The sequence below is a fragment of the Nomascus leucogenys genome, chromosome 16 (assembly GCF_006542625.1).
Source record: "Nomascus leucogenys isolate Asia chromosome 16, Asia_NLE_v1, whole genome shotgun sequence".
Taxonomy (NCBI): domain Eukaryota; kingdom Metazoa; phylum Chordata; class Mammalia; order Primates; family Hylobatidae; genus Nomascus; species Nomascus leucogenys.
This window is the reverse complement of record NC_044396.1, coordinates 9,033,326-9,056,567: the sequence shown is the minus strand read 5'-3', so window position 1 is coordinate 9,056,567 and position 23,242 is coordinate 9,033,326. Positions and strand designations below refer to the sequence as shown.

Below are 23,242 nucleotides of genomic sequence, written 5' to 3'. Positions count from 1 at the left end.
CAACTTTTTCTTCTTTATTTACACACACTCGATTTTCATTTTTCAACCAACTTAAAATTTGCTAAGCCTGACAGACTATCCTATTTAAAGATTTTAGAGGATTTGCCTACATTAAAAAAAAAAACAAAACGACTTTCACACCATGACAGAATAAAATAGATAGAAATCACCTCTGTCTCTATCAAATAAATTTGGGTTTCCTAAAAAGTCTCTTAAAAATTGGTAGAAAAAAACAAAAGATACCCGTACTTGAAATGGCATTATTTTAGCTTTTTGAAATGCTTAATAAAAGGAAGTAAATCTGTTGTGGAGACCTCATGATTTGGTATGTATCAAATAAATAAAATCAGAAGTTAGTTTCAAACTAGAAGATCAAATAACTTTTTTCTTTTAATTTATTCCTTTATTTTTAGCAATGGTCTCCCTCTCTCACCCAGGCTGGAGTGCAGTAGTGTGATCACAGTTCACTGTAACTGTGGGCTCCTGGGCTCAAGCAATCCTCCTGCCTCAGCCTCCTGAGTAGCTGGTGCTACAGGTGTGTGCCACCATTCCTGGCAAATTTTGTACAAAAATTTTGTTAGGGTCTCACTATGTTGCCCCGGCTGGTCTCAAACTCCGGCCTCAAGCAATCTTCCCTCCTTGGCCTCCCAAAGTGCTGAAATTGCAGGCAAGAACCACCGCACCCAGCCTGCCTAAGACATTTATAAAATGCCTTCCCCACATTCAAGAATCATACATTAGCTCTAGAATTTTCTTTCTAGATTGTAAACAAGATTGAGAATAGAAGTAAATTTTCTTTTCATGCTTGTGTATTCACATCCACATACATCCTCCCCAAAGCACTGCTCTTAGTAGGCATTCAATAAATATTTTTGAATGAATAAATGGCTTTTGTAAATACGAGCTCAGCCTTCCTGTTATCACTAGGAGAAAAAAATATATTTCTGGCATACATCTTTCTTAACCTACATTATCCTTCTACTGCTAGTTCCACATGAAAAATAGACATCTCAAAAGGATATTGACTTATTTAGTGACCTGGTCATGTACTTAGTGTTTACAATGCATATACCATTGTTCAACATAGTCTGCTCAGTTTCACTATAGACATATCCATCAAGCTTTCTAAAAAAAAATTTTAGCAGTAAAACACGATATTACCTTTCCTCTAGAGCTTGATTTATTTAAACCTGGAGGGTCATGAAAAAAAAACAATCAGAGAGAAATTGAGTTTTCCTTTCTTCTTGTTCCTGTCCTTTTACACTGCTCTCTACATTTTTGTGCTAAAACTTCGTTTTATGAAGAGACTTCCAGAAGTCCAGATTTGCTTGAGAGGCTCAGATTGATAATATCTATGCTGCATTAATGCTGATTGACCTTCCAGGATAAAAGGGGCTTCACAAATAAATATCATAATTGCAAACAAAGCAAATATTACCAGATTGATTTCACCAACCATTTTAACAGTATTGCATACCTCTTCAGTTCCCAGTTTCTATATTTAAAAGTTGGCAACTCAGCCCACATAAAGGAAAAATATAACTATAGCAAAGGAAGGGGAAAATGTCTCTATTGAATACATGGCCTACTGAGAACATCTGAGAAAGAGTCATCAAACCATGCCTCTGTTTTTCATGCACAGGTATGAACAGCATTGCATCATCATGGCACCTCTGGAACAGCTATGTGTATGCTTGCTTTTTGCACACTTTTGCATTTTCCCCAGGGACTTTCAAATTGAAGAACTCAGCTAGAGGGTTCACACGTCTACTGCAGCCAGGTCTTTGTGGTAGGTAGCATAATGGACCTCCAAAGATGGGCCTGTTCTAATCCCCAGACCTGTTAATATGTTATCTTACATAGAACAAGGTACTTTGCAGCTGTGATTATAATTAAGGACCCTAGAATGCGGAAATTTTCCTAGATTATTCCAAGGTGCTCAATATAATATTTTTAAATTGATCAATTATAATAATCATAATTGTATTACATTTATGGAGTACAATGTGATGTTTTCATATATGTATATAATATGGAGTTATTAAATCAAATTAATTAACATATATATCCCTTCACTTACTTGACATTTTTTGTGATGACATCTTTGAAATTTACTCTCTTATTTTGAAATACACAGAACATTATTATTGGCTATGGTCACCCTGCTGTGCAACAGATCTCTAAACCTCCTGTCTAGCTAAAACTGTGTATCCTTTAAACAGTAACTCCACATTCTCTCACTCCTCCCGACCCAAGCCCCCCATCCCTGGCTCTGGTAACCACCATTCTATTCTCCATTTACATGGACGAATCTTTTTTAGATTCCACACATAAATGAGATCATGTGGTATTTATCTTTCTGTGCATGGCTTATTTCACTCAGCATAATATCTACTAGATTCATCCATCTTGTCCCAAATGACAGAATTTCATCTTTTTAAAGAATAAGTAATAGTTCATTTTGTGTACTATATTTTCTCTATCCAACTATTGATGAACAAGTTGATTCCATATCTTGACTACTGTGAATAATGCTGCAATGAACATGGGAGTGCAGATATCTCTTTGGCATACTTAATAATTTCCCTTGTAATACCCAGTAGTGGGATTGCTAGATTATATAGGAGTTCTATTTTTAGTTTTTTGAGGAAATTTCATACTGGTTTCCATAATGGCTGAACCATTTACATTACCACCAACAGTGTACAAGCATTCCCTTTTCTCTACATCCTCTCCAGTGGTTGTTATCTGTCATCTTTTTGATAAAAGCCATTCTATTGGGTATAAATAGATATCTCATTGTGGTTTTTAAATTGTGTTTTCCTAATGATTAGTTCATTTTTTAATGAATCTGTTGGCCATTTGGATGAGTTCTTTTGAGAAGTGTTTGTTCAGGTCCTTTGCCCACTTTTAAATTAGGTTATTTGTTTTCTTACTATTGAGTTATTTCAGTTCCTTGTATATTTTGTACATTAAACCTTTACTAGATATATGAGCTATCTGAAAAGAAAGTTAAGAAAATAATCCCATTTACAATAGCAACAGAAAAAAATTTAAAACTTAGATGTAAATTTAAATCAGAAGGTACAAGACTTATATACTGAAGACTATAGAACACTGATGAATGAAATTGAAGAAAACACAAATAAATTGAAAAATATCCCATCTCTATGGACTGAAATAATTAATATTGTTAAAATATCCGTACTACCAAAAATAATCTACAGATTCAATGCAATTCCTATAAAAATTTCAAGGTCATTTTTCAAAAATGGAAAAATCAATTCTAAAATTCTGTGGAACCACAATACACACCAGATAACCAAAGTAATCTTGAGCAAAAAGAACAAAGCTACAGGCATCATACTACCTGATTTCAAAATGTATTATAAAAGTGATGATAATTAAAACAGCATAGTACTGGCATAAAAACAGACACATCAACCTAGGGAACAGGACAGAAAGCTCAGTAATAAACTCATGCCTTCATGGTCAATTGATTTTTTACAAAACTGCCAAGAACCCATAATGGAGGAAAAACATTTTATTCAATAAATTGTTCAAGGAAAACCAGTTATCCACATTCAGAAAAAAATGAAATTAGACCCTTACCTTACACTGTGTCCCAAAATAAACTCAAAATGATTAAAGACTTAAAGCTGTAAAACTACTAGAAGAAAACATGGGAAAAGCTCCAAGACATTGGTTTGGACAAGGATTTTTTTGGATGCAACCCCAAAATCTCAAGTAACAAAAGCACAAATAGACAAATAGGATTGCATCAAATTAAAAAGCTTCTGCACAGCAAAAGAAAAGATGAACAAAGTGAAGAGACAACCCATGCAATGAGAAAAATATGTGCAAACCATGGGTCTTTACAAGTGGAAGAGAGAGGCAGTAGAATGAGTGAGTCATGCAGAGGAGACACAGTTCAGCCAGCGGTTGGTTGTTGCTGGCTTTGGAGTTTAAAGGGGTCCCAGATGCAAGGAACACAGATGAAGCTGGAAAAGGCAAGGAAATGGATTGTCCCCTAGAGACTCCAGAAAAACAGTACCCTGCTAACATCTTTTTTCTTTTTTTAATTAATTTATTTATTTACTGAGACAGTCTCGTTCCGTCACCTAGGCTAGAATGCAGTGGCGCTATGTTGGCTCACTGCAACCTCCACCTCATGCATTCAAGTGATTCTCTTGCCTCAGCTTCCCAAGTAGCTTGGTCTACAGGTGCATGCCACCACACCTAGCTAATTTTTATATTTTTAGTAAAGACGGTTTCACCATGTTGGCCAGGCTGGTCTCAAACTCCTGACCTCAAGTGATCAGCCCACCTCGGCCTCCCAAAGTGCTAGAATTACAGTCATTAGTCACCACGCCCGGCCCCTGCTGACATCTTGATTTTAGCCCAGGGAGATTCATGTTAGACTTTTGACTTCTAGAACTGTAAGGTAATAAATTTGTGCTTTTTAAATGACTAAGTTTGTGATGATTTGCCTCAGCAACGATAGGGAAATAATAGAGTGCTTTTTCATGCCTTTTTTTCTCATCTATAATAAGAGAGCTCTCTGTGTCTCCTTCTGAAGGGAACTTCTGCCGTAAGAGGCAGTGCTTTTCACTGCAACCTCACTCCTCTCCTTTGCTGGTGTATGTACCAATGTATAACCTTTCTGCGCAAATGAAATGCCATGCAAGAAGTAAAAAGTTTGAGAACTAGCCCATTTGTCAGTAGGAGTCCAAAACTTTATACCAAGAATCCTAAATCTGATAACTAAGAAGTGACTTGAGGCACTCGCGGCTTCATTATTAAAGGTTATTTGCATGACAAATTAACACTGTAGTAACAGTAGTTGCCAATGCAAAAGCTAAACCAAGAACTTAAATGCCATAAACATGCAGATTATTGGCCAGGTTGATGGGACAGGGCAACTTTGGCCTTAAATATTTTTTGGCAACTTAACATATTTGCATTTTTGCCTCAAACTATTAAAATATTTTAGGATTCCATTATTTACAGAGCGCATAATGGGGGAACTCTCCAGAGTTACTGAAGGTTAAACAGGATAAAAAGTGAAAGTATCCGCAGAATAAAATAACTCCCTAGATATCTTGTGTACACATGTCCAACCAAAAAGGACAATTTATTTCCACATATGGTAGGGATTTCAGATTCCTTCAGAAAATTTCAGATTAACTGCTTATATTTAGGAGTCTTAATTAAGCTGTAGGTTATCACTTACAACAAAATGTGAAATCAGGGTAAAAGAAAAATGTTATTTTTTACCCAAGAATAGAGTGGGTCCTCACTCCATTGCCTCACAAGATAAAATTTTAATTGTCTTTTACTTCAACGTTATCAGATATTGATAGTTGAGCCTTAATGGAAACACTTTGTTTTGTTGTTCTATATTAGTTGCTTTGATGCAAAATGCTGTACATTAGAATTTAATGTGATCTGCCTGAAGTCCAGATGAAAAAAAATTAAGGCAAAAGACAAGAATGAGAAAGAATTCCTGGTCAAAGGAGATTGTTTCATTTTGGTGGCTGTCCCCATTTGGGCTCCCATAAATGCACTGCCAGGACGATTGGGGGCAGAAATATTGAGCCTGGGCAGTCGATTAACCACAGCATCCCCAACACTCCACGAATCATACTTCCATTACCCAACAAGGAAATACTGTCTACGAAGGGCCCGTGGTGCTCTGCACCCTCCCGTTCACTTACCTTCCTGCTTCACATTTGAAAGGAAGTTTAGAAGAAATAATGCCCGTTTTTCCTACCAAGTACATTGTATGCAACCGTAAATCATGAAAGAACCACTGTCCAGACCTAAAACATATTTGGACATCACTAGAAATAAAAAAAAGGAATATTAGATCATGTGTTGGATTTTTTTAGGGTTAATATAAAGGCAGATGTCCAAAGTTAGGGATGCTTTCAATGCTTTCCTATTTCCAGTTCTCTTGCTCCTACGTTAACTCTGTGTTTTATAAATCTTCTTTTTCATAATGTAGATTCATTGACCTGCTGGATAGTAGATTAAATATATGTATATAGTACCTAATAGAGTTGGCTCCTTGCCTTGTATTTATCAAACATTCTTCCCCCAACTCTCATCAGTCCTTCCCCAAACAAGAAGTTTAACAAAAAGAGACTAGGGGCTTCTTTAGCTCACTTGTCGCCACCATCCCACAGGATCTGAATATGAGTCCTGTCCAGGGGCAGTGGTGAACTGGAACAGAGCAAATATAGTACCCACAGTGAATGACGAAAGAGGATTGGGTCAGGATTGAAAACTCTAAATAACTGATGTAGCTTACACATTTATTACTTTGGCTTATCACAGTTATCCCAGAAGATGTGAAATAAAATCAGAGAAAAGAGAATTTTAAACAGACATGAGAGGAAGGAGAACATCAGGAAGAATAGCTAATAGATGCTGTGCCTAATACCTGGGCGATGGAATCATCTGTACAGTAAACCATCATGGTACATGTTTACCTATGTAACAAACATGCACATCCTGCACATGTACCCCTGAACTTAAAATAAAAGTTGGAAATAAAAAAAATCAACTGGAAAAAGAGGATTCTATTATTTAAAAGGGAACTAAACTTTCTTTTAACTTTGAAAAAAGAAAATTCTTCTGTCAAAGCTCTTTTAGTTCATGCCTCTCTGTTGCACATTCATAACTTACTGGACTGAAAACACATGGGCTTTCTTTCCTGCCCTATACGTGTTACTTTAGTATTTTTTTATCTTTATTCCTCTCTGACAGCTGTGTGATCATAGATGAATTTTTAAGAATTCAAGTTCTAATTGAGATTTTTCTATCTTATGGATAGCAATTAAGTTTTAGAAATTTGACATTTTGAATTCACTCTATATCTTCTAAAAAGACTGGGGTCTCTGGTTAGTTCTGCATAGCTAGAATCACAAAGCAGGTTTGTTTTTTATTAAGTAAATCATTAGAATACAGAAAACAGGGTGAATGTTGCATTTAGTAAAATTATGTTGAATCTGCTAGCAGTTTGGGTGTGTGGTGAACAAAAAGGATTGGTCAGAACAAAGCCTGTCTTTTCCCTAGGCCACTCATTTTTTTCCTTTCTGAATACACTGTTCAGTCTTTGCTTAAATAATGCCAGTTTCCTCTAGCTCTCAGTCCTGCCTGCCAGAATTTTGTACCTGGTCAGCAGTCCAACAGGTCCCATGTATGTTATTCTCCCCCTCATGACCATGTGTTCTCATCATTCAGCTCCCACTTATAAGTCAGAACATGTGGTATTTGGTTTTTGGTTCCTGATTAGTTGCTAAGGATAATGACCTCCAGCTCCATCCATGTTCATGCAAAGAACATGATCTCATTCCTTTTTAAGGCTGCATATTATTCTGTGGTATGCATTTACCACATCTTCTTTATTCAGTCTATCATTGATAGGCATTGGATTAATCTGTTCTCATGCTGCGAATAAAGACCCAAGGCTGGGTAATTTATAAAGGAAAGAAGTTTAATTGACTCACAGTTCCACATGGCTGGGGAGGCCTCACAATCATGGTGGAAGGTGAATGAGGGGCAAAGTCATGTCTCTCATGGTGGCAGGCAAGAGAGCTTGTGCAGGGTAACTCCCATTTATAAAACCATCAAATCTTGTGAGACTTATGCACTACCATGAAAACAGTATGGCAGAAACTTCCCGCATCATTCAATTATCTCCATCTGTCCCTGCCCTTGACATGTGGGGATTATTACAATTCAAGGTGAGATTTGGATGGGGACACAACCAAACCATCTCAGGCATTTAGGTTGATTCCATGTCTTTGCCATTGTGAATGGTGCTGCAATGAACACACATATGCATGTATCTTTATAACAGAATGATTTATATTCCTTTGGGTATACATCCAGTAATGGGATTGCTGGGCCAAATGGCACTTCTGCTGCTAAGTCTTTGTGAAATCACCACACTGTCTTCCACAATGGTTGAACTAATTTACACTCCCACTAACCATGTAAAAGTGTTCCTTTTTCTCCACAACCTCACCAGCATTTGTTTTTTGACTTTTTAATAATAGCCATTATGACTGACATTAGATGGTATTTCATTGCGGTTTTGATTTGCATTTCTCTAATGATCAGTGATATTGAGCTCTTTTTCATATGATTGTTGGCCACATGTATATCTTCCTTTGAGCAGTCTCTGTTCGTGTTCTTTGCCCACTTTTTAATGGGGTGTTTCGTTTTCTCTTGTAAATTTAAGTTCTTTATAGATGCTGGATATTAGACCTTTGTCAGATGGATAGAGTGCAAAAAACTGTCTCCCACTCTGTAGGTTGTATTTGCTCTATTGATTGTTTTGCTGTGCAGAAGCTGTTTAGTTTAATTAGACCCCGTTAGTCAATTTTTGCTTTTTTTGGAATTGCTTCTAGCATCTTGGTCATGAAACTTTGCCCGTGCTTATGTCCTGAATGGCGTTGCCTAGGTTTTCTTCTATCGTTTTTATAGTTTTGGGGTTTACATTTAAGTCTTTAATCCATCTTGAGTTGATTTTTGTATACAATGTAAGGAAAGGATCCAGTTTTAATTTTCTGCATATGGCTAACCAGTTCTGCCAGCATCATTTATCATATAGGGAATCTTTCCCCATTGCTTGTTTTTGTCGGGTTTGTCAAAGATCAGATAGTTGTAGGTGTGTGGCCTTATTTCTGGGTTCTCTATTGTATTCCATTGGTCTATGTGTCTGCTCTTGTACAGTGCTGTTTTGGTTACTGTAGCCTTTAGTATAGTTTGAAGTTGGGTAACATGATGCCTCCAGCTTTGTTCTTTCTGCTTAAGGTTGCCTTGGTTATTTTGGCTCTTTTCTGGTTCTATGAATTTTAAAATAGTTTTTCTAATTCTGTGAAGCATGTCAGTGGTAGTTTAATGGGAGTAGCATTGAATCTATAAATTGCTTTGGGTAGTATGGCCATTTTCACGATATTGATTCTATCCACGAGCATGGAATGTTTTTCCATTTGTTTGTGTCATCTCTGATTTCTTTTCAATGGTTTATAGTTCTTCTTTAAAATATCCTTCATTTCTCTTGTTAGCTGTTTTCCTAGGTATTTTATTCTTTTTGTGGCAATTGTGAATGGGAGTTCATTTGTGATTTGGCTCTCAGCTTGACTGTTGTTGGTGTATAGGAATGCTAGCAATTTTTGCGCATCGATTTTGTATCCTGTGACTTTGATGAAGTTGCTTATTAGCTTAAGAAACTTTTGGGCCGAGACGATGGGATGTTCTAGACATAGGATCATGTCATCGGCAAACGGATAGTTTGACTTCCTCTCTTCCTGTTTGAATCCTGCTTATTTCTTCCTCTTGCGTGATTGCCCGGGCCAGAACTTCCAATACTACGTTGAATAGTAGTGGTGAGAGAGGGCAAACTTGACTTGTGCCAGTTTTCAAGGGGAATGCTTCCAGGTTTTGCCCATTCATTATGGACTGTGGGTTTGCCATATATGGCTCTTATTATTTTGAGGTACGTGCCTTCAATATCTAGTTTATTGAGAGTTTTTAATATGAAGGGATGTTAAATTTTATCAAAGGCCTTTTCTGCATCTATTGAGATAATCATGTGGTTTTTGTCTTTAGTTCTGTTTATGTGATGAATTACATTTATTGTTTTGTGTATGTTGAACCAGCTTGCATCTCAGAGATGAAGCCAACTTGATTGCAGTGGATAAGCTTTTTGATGTGCTACTGGATTCAGTTTGCCAGTGTTTTGTTGAGGATTTTTGCATCGATGGCCTAAAATTTTCTTTTTTTGTCATATCTCTGCCAGGTTTTGGTACCAGGATAATGCTGGCCTCATAGAATAAGTTAGGGAGGAGTCCCTCCTTTTCAATTTTTTGGAATAGTTTCAGTCGGAGAGGTACCAGCTATTCTCTGTACCTCTGGTAGAATTCAGATGTGAATCCATCTGGTCCTGGGCTTTTTTTTTTTTTTTTTTTTTTTTTTGGTTAGTAGGCTATTTATTACTGTCTCAATTTCAGAACTCTCCATTGGTCTATTCAGGGATTCAATTTTTTCCTGATTCAGTCTTGGGAGGGCATATGTGCCAGGAATGTATCCATTTCCTCTTCTTTTGATGGAAAATTTTTTTTATTAATATACTTTAAGTTTTAGGGTACATGTACACAATGTGCAGATTATTACATATGTATACATGTGCCATGTTGGTGTGCTGCACCCATTAACTCATCATTTAACATTAGGTATATCTCCTAATGCTCCTAATGCTATCCCTCCCTCCTCCCCCTACCTCACAACAGGCCCCGGTGTGTGATGTTCCCCTTCCTCTGTCCACGTGTTGTCATTGTTCAATTCCCACCTATGGGTGAGAACATGCATTGTTTGGTTTTTTGTCCTTGCAATAGTTTGCTGAGAATGATGGTTTCCAGCTTCATCCATGTCCCTACAAAGGACATGAACTCATCATTTTTATGGCTGCATAGTATTCCATGGTGTATATATGCCACATTTTCTTAATCCAGTCTATCACTGTTGGACATTTGGCTTGGTTCCAAGTCTTTGCTATTGTGAATAGTGCCGCAATAAACATACGTGTGCATGTGTCTTTATAGCAGCATAATTTATAATCCTTTGGGTATATACCCAGTAATGGCGTGGCTGGGTCAAATGGTATTTCTAGTTCTAGATCACTGAGGAATTGCCACACTGACTTCCACAATGGTTGAACTAGTTTACAGTCCCACCAACAGTGTAAAAGTGTTCCTATTTCTCCACATCCTCTCCAGCATCTGTTGTTTCCTGACTTTTTATGATGGCCATTCTAACTGGTGTGAGATGGTATCTCACTGTGGTTTTGATTTGCATTTCTCTGATGGCCAGTGATGATGAGCATTTTTTCATGTGTCTGTTGGCTGCATAAATGTCTTCTTTTGAGAAGTGTCTGTTCATGTCCTTTGCCCACTTTTTGATGGGGTTGTTTGTTTTTTTCTTGTAAATTTGTTGGAGTTCATTGTAGATTCTGGATATTAGCCCTTTGTCAGATGAGTAGGTTACAAAAATTTTGTCCCATTCTGTAGGTTGCCTGTTCACTCTGATGGTAGTTTCTTTTGCTGTGCAGAAGCTCTTGAGTTTAATTAGATCCCATTTGTCAATTTTGGCTTTTGTTGCCATTGCTTTTGGTGTTTCAGACATGAAGTCCTTGCCCATGCCTATGTCCTGAATGGTATTGCCTAGGTTTTCTTCCAGGGTTTTTATGGTTTTAGGTCTAACATTTAAGTCTTTAATCCATCTTGAATTAATTTTTGTATAAGGTGTAAGGAAGGGATCCAGTTTCAGCTTTCTACATATGGCTAGCCAGTTTTCCCAGCACCATTTATTAAATAGGGAATTCTTTCCCCATTTCTTCTTTTTGTCAGGCTTGTCAAAGATCAGATGGTTGTAGATATGTGGCATTATTTCTGAGGGCTCTGTTCTGTTCCATTGGTCTATATCTCTGTTGTGGTAACAGTACCATGCTGTTTTGGTTACTATAGCCTTGTAGTATAGTTTGAAGTCAGGTAGCATGATGCCTCCAGCTTTGTTCTTTTGGCTTAGGATTGACTTGGCGATGTGGGCTCTTTTTTGGTTCCATATGAACTTTAAAGTAGTTTTTTCCAATTCTGTGAAGAAAATCATTGGTAGCTTGATGGGGATGGCATTGAATCTATAAATTATCTTGGGCAGTATGGCCATTTTCACGATATTGATTCTTCCTACTCATAAGCATGGAATGTTCTTCCATTTGTTTGTATCCTCTTTTATTTCATTGAGCAGTGGTTTGTAGTTCTCCTTGAAGAGGTCCTTCACATCCCTTGTAAGTTGGATTCCTAGGTATTTTATTCTCTTTGAAGCAATTGTGAATGGGAGTTCACTCATGATTTGGCTCTGTGTTTGTCTCTTATTGTTGTATAAGAATGCTTGTGATTTTTGCACATTGATTTTGTATCCTGACACTTTGCTGAAGTTGCCTATCAGCTTAAGGAGATTTGGGGCTGAGACGATGGGGTTTTCTAGATATACAATCATGTCATCTGCAAACAGGGACAATTTGACTTCCTCTTTTCCTAATTGAGTACCCTTTATTTCCTTCTCCTGCCTGATTGCCCTGGCCAGAACTTCCAACACTATGTTGAATAGGAGTGGTGAGAGAGGGCATCCCTGTCTTGTGCCAGTTTTGAAAGGGAATGCTTCCAGTTTTTGCCCATTCAGTATGATATTGGCTGTGGGTTTGTCATAGATCGCTCTTATTATTTTGAGATACGTCCCATCAATATCTAATTTATTGAGAGTTTTTAGCATGAAGGGTTGTTGAATTTTGTCAAAGGCCTTTTCTGCATCTATTGAGATAATCATGTGGTTTTTGTCTTTGGTTCTGTTTATGTGCTGGATTACATTTATTGATTTGCGTATGTTGAACCAGCCTTGCATCCCAGGGATGAAGCCCACTTGATCATGGTGGATAAGCTTTTTGATGTGCTGCTGAATTCGGTTTGCCAGTATTTTATTGAGGATTTTTGCATCGATGTTCATCAAGGATATTGGTCTAAAATTCTTTTTCTGTTGTGTCTCTGCCAGGCTTTGGTATCAGGATGATGCTGGCCTCATAAAATGAGTTAGGGAGGATTCCCTCTTTTTCTATTGATTGGAATAGTTTCAGAGGGAATGGTACCATCTCCTCCTTGTACCTCTGGTAGAATTCGGCTATGATTCCATCTGGTCCTGGACATTTTTTGGTTGGTAAGCTATTAATTATTGCCTCAATTTCAGAACCTGTTATTGGTCTATTCAGAGATTCATCTTCTTCCTGGTTTAGTGTTGGGAGGGTGTATGTGTTGAGGATTTATCCATTTCTTCTAGATTTTCTATTTTATTTGCGTAGAGGTGTTTATCATATTCTCTGATAGTAGTTTGTATTTCTGTGGGATCGGTGGTGATATCCCTTATCATTTTTTATTGCATCTACTTGATTCTTCTGTCTTTTCTTTATTAGTCCTGCTAGCAGTCTATCAATTTTGTTGATCTTTTCAAAAAACCAGCTCCTGGATTCATTGATTTTTTGAAGGGTTTTTTATGTCTCTATTTCCTTCAGTTCTTCTCTGATCTTAGTTATTTCTTACCTTCTGCTAGCTTTTGAATGTGTTTGCTCTTGCTTCTCTAGTTCTTTTCATTTTGATGTTAGGGTGTCAATTTTAGATCTTTCCTGCTTTCTCTTGTGGGCATTTAGTGCTATAAATTTCCCTCTACACACTGCTTTGAATGTGTCCCAGAGATTCTGGTATGTTGTGTCTTTGTTCTCGTTGGTTTCAAAGAACGTCTTTATTTCTGCCTTCATTTTGTTATGTCTCCAGTAGTCATTCAGGAGCAGGTTGTTCAGTTTCCATGTAGTTGAGCGGTTTTGAGTGAGTTTCTTAATCCTGAGTTCTAGTTTTATTGCACTGTGGTCTGAGAGACAGTTTGTTATAATTTCTGTTCTTTTACATTTGCTGAGGAGTGCTTTACTTCCAACTATGTGGTCAATTTCGGAATAAGTGCAGTGTGGTGCTGAGAAGAATGTATATTCTGTTGATTTGAGGTGGAGAGTTCTGTAGATGTCTATTAGGTCTGCTTGGTGCAGAGCTGAGTCCAATTCCTGGATATCCTTGTTAACCTCTGTCTCGTTGATCTGTCTAATGTTGACAGTGGGCTGTTAAAGTCTCCCATTATTATTGTATGGGAGTCTAAGTCTCTTTGTAGGTCACTCAGGACTTGCTTTATGAATCTGGGTGCTCCTGTATTGGGTGCATATATATTTAGGATAGTTAGCTCTTCTTGTTGAATTGATCCCTTTACCATTATGTAATGGCCTTCTTTGTCTCTTTTGATCATTGTGGGTTTAAAGTCTGTTTTATCCGAGACTAGGATTGCAACCCCTGCCTTTTTTTTGTTTTCCATTTGCTTGGTAGATCTTCCTCCATCCCTTTATTTTGAGTCTACGTGTGTCTCTGCATGTGAGATGGGTTTCCTGAATACAGCACACTGATGGGTCTGGACTGTTTATCCAATTTGCCAGTCTGTGTCTTTTAATTGGAGCATTTAGCCCATTTAGATTGTATCCATTTCTTCTGGATTTTCTAATTTATGTGCATAGAGGTGTTTACAGTATTCTCTGATGGTTGTTTGTATGTCTGTGAGGTCAGTGGTAATATCCCCCTTATCATTTCTAATTGTGTTTATTTGAATCTTCTCTATGTTTTCTTTATTAGTCTAGCTATCAGTCTATCTATTTCATTAATTTTCTCTAGAAAAAGCAGCTCCTGGATTAGTTGATTTTTGAAGGGTTTTTCATGTCTCTGTCTCCTTCAATTCGGCTCTGATGTTGGTTATTTTTGCTAGCTTTCAGGTTTGTGTGCTCTTGATTCTCTGGTTCTTTTAACTGTGATGTTAGGTTGTTAACTCAAGATCTTTCTAGCTTTTTGATGTGGGTATTTAGTGCTCTAAATTTCTCTCTTGACACTGCTTTAGCTGCATCCCACACATGCTGGTACATTGTGTCTTTGCTCTCATTGGTTTCAAAGAACTTCTTGATTTCTGCAATGATTTCATTATTTACCCAAAAGTCATCCAGGAGCAGGTTGTTCAGCTTCAGTGTAGTTGTATGGTTTTCTGTGAATTTCTTAATTTTGAGTTCTAATTTGATTGTGCTGTGGTCCAAGAAATGGTTTGTTAGGGTTTCAGCTCTTTTGCATTTGCTGAGGAGTGTTTTACTTCTGATTATGTGATCAATTTTAGAGTAAGTTCCATGTTGTGATGAGAAGAATATATATTCTGTTGTTTTGGGGTGGAGAGTTCCATAGTTATCTATCAGGTCAACTTGATCCAGAGCTGAATTCAGGCCCTGAATATCTTTGTTAATGTTCTGTCTCAATGATCTGCCTAATATTGTCAGTGAGGTGTTAAAGTCTCTCACTATTATTATGTAGGAGTCTAAATCTCTGTTAAAGTCTCTAAGAACTTGCTTTATGAATCTGGGTGCTCCTGTATTGGGTGCATGTATATTTAAGAGAGTTGGCACTTCTTGTTGAATTGAAACCTTCGCCATTATGTAATGCCCTTTTTTGTCCTTTTGATCTTTGTTAGTTTAAAGTCTATCTTATCAGAAACTTGGATTGCAACTCCTGCCTTCTTCTGTTCTCCATTTGCTTGGTAAATTTTTCTCTATCCCTTCATTTTGAGCCTCTGTGTGTCTTTGCATGTGAGATAGCTCTCTTGAAGACAGTATACAGATGGATCTTGATTCTTTATCCAGTTTGCCATTCTGTGTCTTTTAATTGGGGCATGTAGCTCATTTACGTTTAAGGTTAGTATTGTTACATGTGGATTTGATCCTGTTATCATGATGCTAGCTGATTATTTTGCAGACTAGTCTATGTGGTTACTTCATAGTGTCACTAGTCTGTGCACTTCCTTGTGTTTTTGTAATGGCTGGTAACGATTTTTCCTTTCTTTATTTAGTGCTTCCTCATACGCTCCTGTAAGGCAGAGATTTAACATCCCACTGACATTATTAGGCAGTTCGTTGAGACAGCATTTGCCTGCCTCAGCATTTGCCTGTCAGAAAAGGATCTTATTTCTCCTTCACTTATAATGCTTAGCTTGGGTGGATATGAAATTCTGGGCTGGAAATTCTTTTCTTTTTTTTCTTTTTTCTTTGTTCGTTTTCAGTACAAACTTAGGGCTCTTTATTTAGGCAATAAAGTAAGGAACAGCAAAGTAGGAGGGCTACACCTTCACCATGGCAACAGAAAGCCTCAAAAATGTAAAATCCCTCAACTTCTATTGGGCAGACTCTTCCTAGCTCAGAAGAAATACATTTTAACTGGCTGGGAACAAGGCCAGCCAGCCTGGCCACAGTGTGGAAGGGTGGCTGAACACACAGCCTCTGGTCAGGCCTGGAAGTGCTCAGTGAGAACGTCCAGCAGCTCCTGCTTCTTCAGCCCATATGCCTCTTTCAGCATGGGCACAGTGAACTTGCCCAGCTTGACCTTGCTGATATTGGCCTTCAGCTCCTCTTCTGAATACTTCAGCTTGGGCCTTTTGCTTCCAAAATCTTCATTATTGTGTTTTCTCTTGGTAAATTTCCCTTCAGGATTGTAATCTGATGGGTAAACAAGCTCCTTAAACTCAACCACCAGGGAGTCCAGTCTTTTATTCATTGCTTCAACCTTGGGCAATGTCAGGTCCACTGCTTGTTCAGTCTCCATCAAATCCAAGGCCAAGGCCTCCAGGTTCCTGAAGTGCTGCTGCAGCCCGGGGTTCTCAAAGCTGTCACTTCTGTATGTGAAGCAGAGCTTCTGAAAGATAGCCTTCATCTTGTCCACCTGCTCCAGAGTTGCCATGACTTTTTCAGTAAAGGGCATCTTCCTTTTATCATCAGCAAAGGGTAAAAAGACAAGCTGGAATCCTGGAGGAGTCACCTGAATTTTCTGGTCATCCAACTCCTCTTTCTGTGGCACCAAAGCCACAAAATAAAGAGACATGTTCCTGTGGGGTGTATATCTGCGTGATGCTACAACCTCCTTGTCCGGACACTTTATGTGCAGAGCACTAAACAGGGTTGAGCTCCCAATCACCAGCAACTCCTCAGGGCACATGAACAGGGAGGACCTCAGGTGATGGTGCTTCTTCAGCATTACCAAGGGCTTGAAACCCATGAGCATCAAACCTGGATCATCAAACTGTTTTAACTCTTCTGTTTCCCCTTTCTCCATTATAATCTGAGACTCCCATAGATCTCAGATCTCTTGGTATCACTAGGCAGAAGCAAACTGCCTGTGTTTGTATTAAATGTCTGGGTCTTGGTTTTCACTGGCTCATTTGTTTCCCAATAGAGCTTTATTGGAGAAGGTTTGAGAGCCTTCTGGACCAGATTATAAATGCCCAGAGATCACTATATCTTTGATGAGCTTCAGCTTTAACCTGCTTAGTGCTTGCTTCCTGGTCTCCTTGGAGTGAAACTTCTAGTTTGCTGGATTCCTCAAAGTGAACCCTGAGGTCCTCATCATCTGCTATGCTGGTGATATCTCTATAGAACAAAGATATGTCAAAGTCCCCAGGTTTCTTCAGGTGCATCAAGTCAAGGAAGATACCCGTATCTCAGAGGTCACCGGCTTTGGTCCTGGCCCAGCTGGCTTAGGCACTGTCATTGCCATGGGGGTTGTCTTCATTGTTGAACAGCATGATCTTGTTATGACTCATTATGAACTGGACATCACTAAAGAGGTTCACACAGACACACAGCACTTCACTGAGTGAGTCGTCAGATCTGTGGCCCATCAGGTCTTGGAAATATTTTTGTTCCTGCTGCCCCGTAAACTGGTCAAGCTCTAGAATTCATTTTGCACCTGGCTTATCCAACTCCTGTAAGACGTAAATATTTCACTGAATCTTTGCCTTTCTCTGCACTATAGAGCACCACTGCCAAGAGATCTCAATCACTGCTTATGATCTTACTGATGTACACACTTTGGATACACTGGATGTTCATGTCAAAGGGAGTCAATTCATCTTTACTCTGAGATTCAAACATAGCCCTGGAGGCATCAACCAAAAAAGCCAAACTATCTCTTCCTAAATACTTATAGTCTCCACTTGCTTCAAGGTTCTCTTCTTGTTCTTCTTTGCTTCTTCATCGCCCTCAGTTTTGTAATACAACTCCCACCTTTACATGTTGGCTACTTCTCACTTTGGTGCAGGGAAGCGACCAACTTGGACCAGAAATTCTTTCCTTTAAGAATGTTGAATATAGGGCCCCAATCTCTTCTGGCTGTAGAGTTTCTTCTGAGAGGATCACTGTTATTCTCATGGGCTTCCCTTTGTAGGTGACCTTGCCTTTCTCTTTGGCTGCACTTAACATTTTTTGTTTCATTCCTACCTTAGAGATCTGATGATTATGTATCTTGGGGATAATCTTTTCATGGAGTATCTTACTGGAGTTCTCTGCATTTCCTGAATTTGAACGTTGGCCTGTGTTGCCAGGTTGAGGAATTTCTCCTGGATGATATCCTGAAGTATGTTTTCCAAATTGGTTCCATTCTCCCCATCTCTTTCATATACCCCAATCAGTCATAGATTTGGTCTCTTTACATAATCCCATAGTTCTTGGAGGCTTTGTTCATTCCTTTACATTCTTTTTAATCTATTCTTTTCTGCCAGTCTTACTTCAGAAAGACAGTCTTCAAGCTCTGAAATTCTTTACTCCACTTGATCTATTCTCCTATTAATACTTGTGATTGCACTGTGAAGTTCTTGTACTGTGTTTTTCAGTTCTATCATGTTCCTCTCTAGACTTGCTATTTTGGCTGTCATCTTCTGCATTGTTTTATAATGATTTTTAGATTCTTTGTGTTGGGTTAAAACATAATCCTTTAGCTCAGCAAAGTTCATTTTTATCCACATTCTGAAGCCTACTTCTGTCATTTCAGCATCTCAGCCTTAGCCCTGTTTTAAGCCCTTGCTGCAGAAGCACTGTAGTCATTTAGAAGAAAGGGGGCGTCTGGTTTTTTGAGTTTTTGACATTTTTGAGTTGATTCTTTCTCATCTTTGTGGGCTTATCTACCTTTGATCTTTGAGGTTGCTAACCTTTGGAGGGGTTTTCACAGGGATTTTTTCTTATTGTTGTTGTTGTTTTCTGTGTTTTTTGTTGTTGTTGTTTTTCTTTTAACAGTCTGATGGCTGTTGCATAGGGCTGCTGTGGTTTGCTGGGGGTCTGCTCCAGACCTTAGTTACCTCGGTTTTTCCTGTACCTGGAGGTATCACCAGTGAAGTCTGTGAAATAGCAAAGATGGCAGCCTGCCCCTTCCTTTAGAAGCTCCACCCCAGGGGGGTACTGACCTGTTGCCAGGCCAAACACAGTTGTAAGAGGAACCTGAAGACCTTGTTTGGGAGGTCTCACCCAGTCAAAAGAAATGTGATCTAGTACCTGCTTAAAGAAGCAGTCTGGCTGCTTTTTGATAGAGCAGCATGCGTGTTGGGGATCTCTTCAGCCTCCGATCAGATTGAGCACCCCAAAGCCCACAAGCGGGACTGGCTAAGATGCTTGAACAGCCAAGGTAGTGGCATGCCCCACCCCCAGGGCACTCCATCCCAGGGAGAGATCAGAACTCTGTTCATACCGTATGTACAGGTTGAGGTAGCTGGAGGCCCAGCTGGGAGGTCTCACCCAGTGAGGGGGAATGACTTGAGGTCCAGCTTACGGAAGCAATCTGGCCACATTCTGGCAAAGCAGCTATGCTGCACTGGGGAAACTCTTCCTCATCCAGACCATTTGGACTCTTCAAAGTCCACAGGCTGGAACAGCTGAGTCAACCAAACAGCAGAGAGGGCAGCCTGCCCCTCCCCTCAGGGCCCCATTTCTTCTCAGGCAGGCACCCTGTCACTGCAGTCTGGCTGGAATTCCAAGCTAGTGGGTCTTGTCTTGTGAGGTGTCATGGAAGTGGGACCCACAGACCAATGCTGCTTGGCTCCTTGGGTTCAGCCCTCTTCCTAGGGGTATGGACGGACACCATGCATTGCCTGGGCTGCAGACACCTTTGTTGGGGATCCCAGGACTGGAGTATGTAAAGCTCCTGGGTCTCGGTGCATGCCTGAGCAACTTCTCTGCCAAGACTCCACACAGTTCTGTGTGTCAGACCCAAGGCCCTGGTGGTGTGGGCTCCTGAGGGGATCTCCTGATCCGCAGGTTGCAAAGATCTGTGGGAGAAGCGTGGTTTCCCAGGGTTGCACAATCACTCACTGCTTCCTTTGACTGGATATGGGGGTTCCCTTGGCCCTGTGTCACACCCAGGTGGGCCATTGCCCTACCCTGCTTTTCTTCCTTCTCCATGAGTTGGGTTGTTTCCCTGATCAATCCCAATGTGGGTAGCTGGATAATTCCGTTGAAGTTGCTGTCCACTCACCCCAGTTCATAACCAAGCCTTATCACTTGTTAATCTCCTAAGTAACCCAGTTAACTTTTTCTATACTCTTACTTCAACTAAAAAAAAAAAAACTTCATGGAAGTAGCCTAGTTACATTTAACCAAATTAAATAAATAACATTTTAACCAAAACCAAATAAATATATACATATATTTGTGTGTGTGTGTGTGTGAGCGTGTGTGTGCTTAAATTGCTTCAAAGATAATGAGCTCTTATGTTGCTACAGTTCCCCATATTCTTTATAGCAAACCCTACAAGATTTACTCACTTTTTGCTACCAACCCCCAGTACTAAATAAGCTATTTGTGGGTCTCACTCCACTAGATTCTCATGTACAGGATAGTGTCTGTGTCCTAGGTAGTGGTCATAGATATTGCTTCCAATGTTGCTGATTTCAGTAGCATAAAGAAGATATAGCCCAGTAAATGGAAGGGCAAAGGAGAATGAAATTTTTAATAGCTTTGCTCTCTTAGTGTTTTGTCTGTAAGAATCACTGTTGCACTTGACATTTGTTGCCATTTTGCTTTTTCATTTTGAATTGTGGAGCCAGACTGTGTCTCTATGTTGAGGGGAGGAGAAGGAATGACCTCAGAAATGTCAGAATTATTACTAATGGCACCCTTTAAGCTTGGATAGGTGGGCAATAGTGCTTGATCTATCTGTTTAAATGCAGACTGTAGAGTAGCGACCTGAAACAATAATGGGAAGCTATTTAAAATTTGGAAGAGGCAAAATATGTGATAGGAAAGATGTGGCTTATTTTCAAGTACAGGCCACATGGTATGGTAGCAGCAGATGCTGTAAGGAATAAGGGCAGCGTCTGAGCAGACCTAAATGTAATCTCCCCTCTGTCATTTCCCACTTGTGACATTGGGCAGGGTCCACAATCCCTCTGAGCCATCACCTTTCTTGCATGTAAAATGAAATCATATCACTCACTCAAGGGGCTGTTGAAAAGATTAATGAGATTGTGCATACAAAATTCCAGCCACTATAGATGCCAGTTTGCTTTTTTCTTCCTTGCTTCTGTTTTAACATTGCAGATAATTTACACTAACAGGTGATCAAGGACTAGGCCTAAGGCTCCTTCTAAGAGACTAGCCCAGCTCACAGACCTTGAAGAGAGAGTGTAATTCACTGCAGAGAGCTTGATCCCACTTCTTCCTGCTAAACAAGTTCCTGGAGAGGTTAGAACAGGCATTGGAGATAGTCGGTGGTACTTGTCCATATGCATTGCTGTCAGATGAATTTTTCTATCTGATGCAGATTGGTCTGAGGCCAGCTTCTTGACCTTAGATTGCAAGCGGTGACTAGGAGCAGTAGTTCATGACAACTTGTGCTCTTGCACATGGTTCATAACCAAGGATAAGACAGCCTCCAGACCATATATCCTAGAAATAAATCTAGATATTTCTACTCAGACTAATTTTTCTCTAAGGGGACATTGAAGCTCTTCTGGGACTGAGCCACCCATCTGGCCTCATTTCAGGACAGGCAGAAGGCCTTATGCTGAATGCTTACTCAAGGCCTAAGACAGCCAAGGCAAATAGACTTAACATGCTTGACAACTAATCTACTGGTAGTGGCTGCCTAGCTAGATGTTTGTAGAATTCCCAGTCCTCTTCTGGGCTTAGCATAAATTGTGTGCCTCTATCAGTGATGATGTCTCCCATAGTTACATCAAGGATGTTGGAGGTTGGAGGGTTGTCAAGGCACATATGACAGAATTGGAAACCTCATTATCTGGGGATCCTCAAAGTTCCACTTTAGTTCAATAAGGACACTCTGGCCATTATTCAAGAACTGGTCTTAGTCACACACACAAACCATAGTGTCATGACTGAGTAACTCCTCGAGCTCGATGAAAACACCATGAACACAATAAACAAAGACAATCTCAATTTTTTATCAATGCCTCAAAAGCTTCCAGACCCACTAATAATTTTGAATGTCACCAGGGATATATGTTCTGCATACTACCTAGTCCCTCACAACCTTGTGATTCTGGGAACTCAGGGACTTTCTTAGCATCACTTGAAATCACTGAAAGCCAAGGCTAGCCCTGGTGCTTTTATCATCACTTCCAGCAGCCTCCCTCAGGTAGGAAAACACTGGAGTACAAAAGAAAACAAAACGTACTGTTCCTAATACAGAAGTCCCAGGACTTTGAAATATTCAGACTTTTTCAGCCCGAAGCCCACCTGTCTCTCTAGCCTGCTGCCTGAGCTATTGATCTTCTGCCAGGTACATGTATTCATGATCAGTCAAAGATGTCATCCCATGGAGAATTTAATGAAAGAAATCTATGGAAGGGCTCCATCTCCCCATCTATTGTCTTTCCTCCTTGTCAAGAGGAGAAGCAAGGATGCACATCTGTGCAACGAGCACCAGGTGTTAAATAAAATCATTATCTAAAACCAATACCTTCCCATGGAATCCAGGATTTCAGTATTAGCACAGGTGAACTATAGTTTACACCAAACGAGCATTCCTGAAAACACATAACTAGCCAGAATCATGAAAAGTTATAAGATATCTTTTTATTATGGCCACATTAAGTACATATTAGAGCTGCTCAGACTTTTCTGATCACGATTCCATCTGGCTATTATATAATCTTAATGTTGGGTGATATTGTTATTCTTGCTCTCCTAACTCATCAAAAACTATGCAGTGCCAGCCCCACCATGAAGACATCAACCTGAGACCCATGTCAGAAAGCATGTGTTTGACTTTACCTTGGCAGAACCTTGGGACACAGAGGTCCATCTGTGTCCTTTGAACAAGCGGAGTTCCACATTGGAAACAACCCCAGTTCTCCATCTCACCCACCTGTACCTAATTCTATACTTTTCATATGTTTTTAATCTGAGAACTCTTTGCTTTGTCTTTCAAATGAAATTTCACCAAGAATCCGTTAGCTGTCGTTGTTTTTGTTTTCCAGGGCCACCATAACAAAGTACTAGAACTTAGGTGGCCTAAACAACAGAAATGTATCATCTCACAGTTCTGGAGGCCAGAAGTCTGAGATCAAGGTGTTGGAGGATTAATTCCTCTGGAGGTCTGTGAGGCAGAATTTGTATCATGGCTTTCTCCTAGTTTCTGTGGTTTACCAGCAATCTTTGGCTTTTCTTGATTTGTGAAATCATCACCCTATCTCTGTCTTGTAGATTCCATGGTGTACTCTGTATGTGTGTATGTCTGTCTCTGTGCTCAAATTGCTCCTTTTTCTAAGGACTCTAGAC

General features: G+C 39.4%; 1 protein-coding gene and 1 pseudogene across 3 annotated transcripts in view; one reads left to right on the top strand and one right to left on the bottom strand.

The window, feature by feature from the left end:
• Positions 1 to 23,242, top strand: part of NKAIN3 (sodium/potassium transporting ATPase interacting 3) — a 686,257-nt gene that overhangs the window by 526,999 nt on the left and 136,016 nt on the right. The gene's annotated exons all lie outside the window — the stretch shown is intronic.
• Positions 15,966 to 17,748, bottom strand: LOC105737627 (annotated as a pseudogene).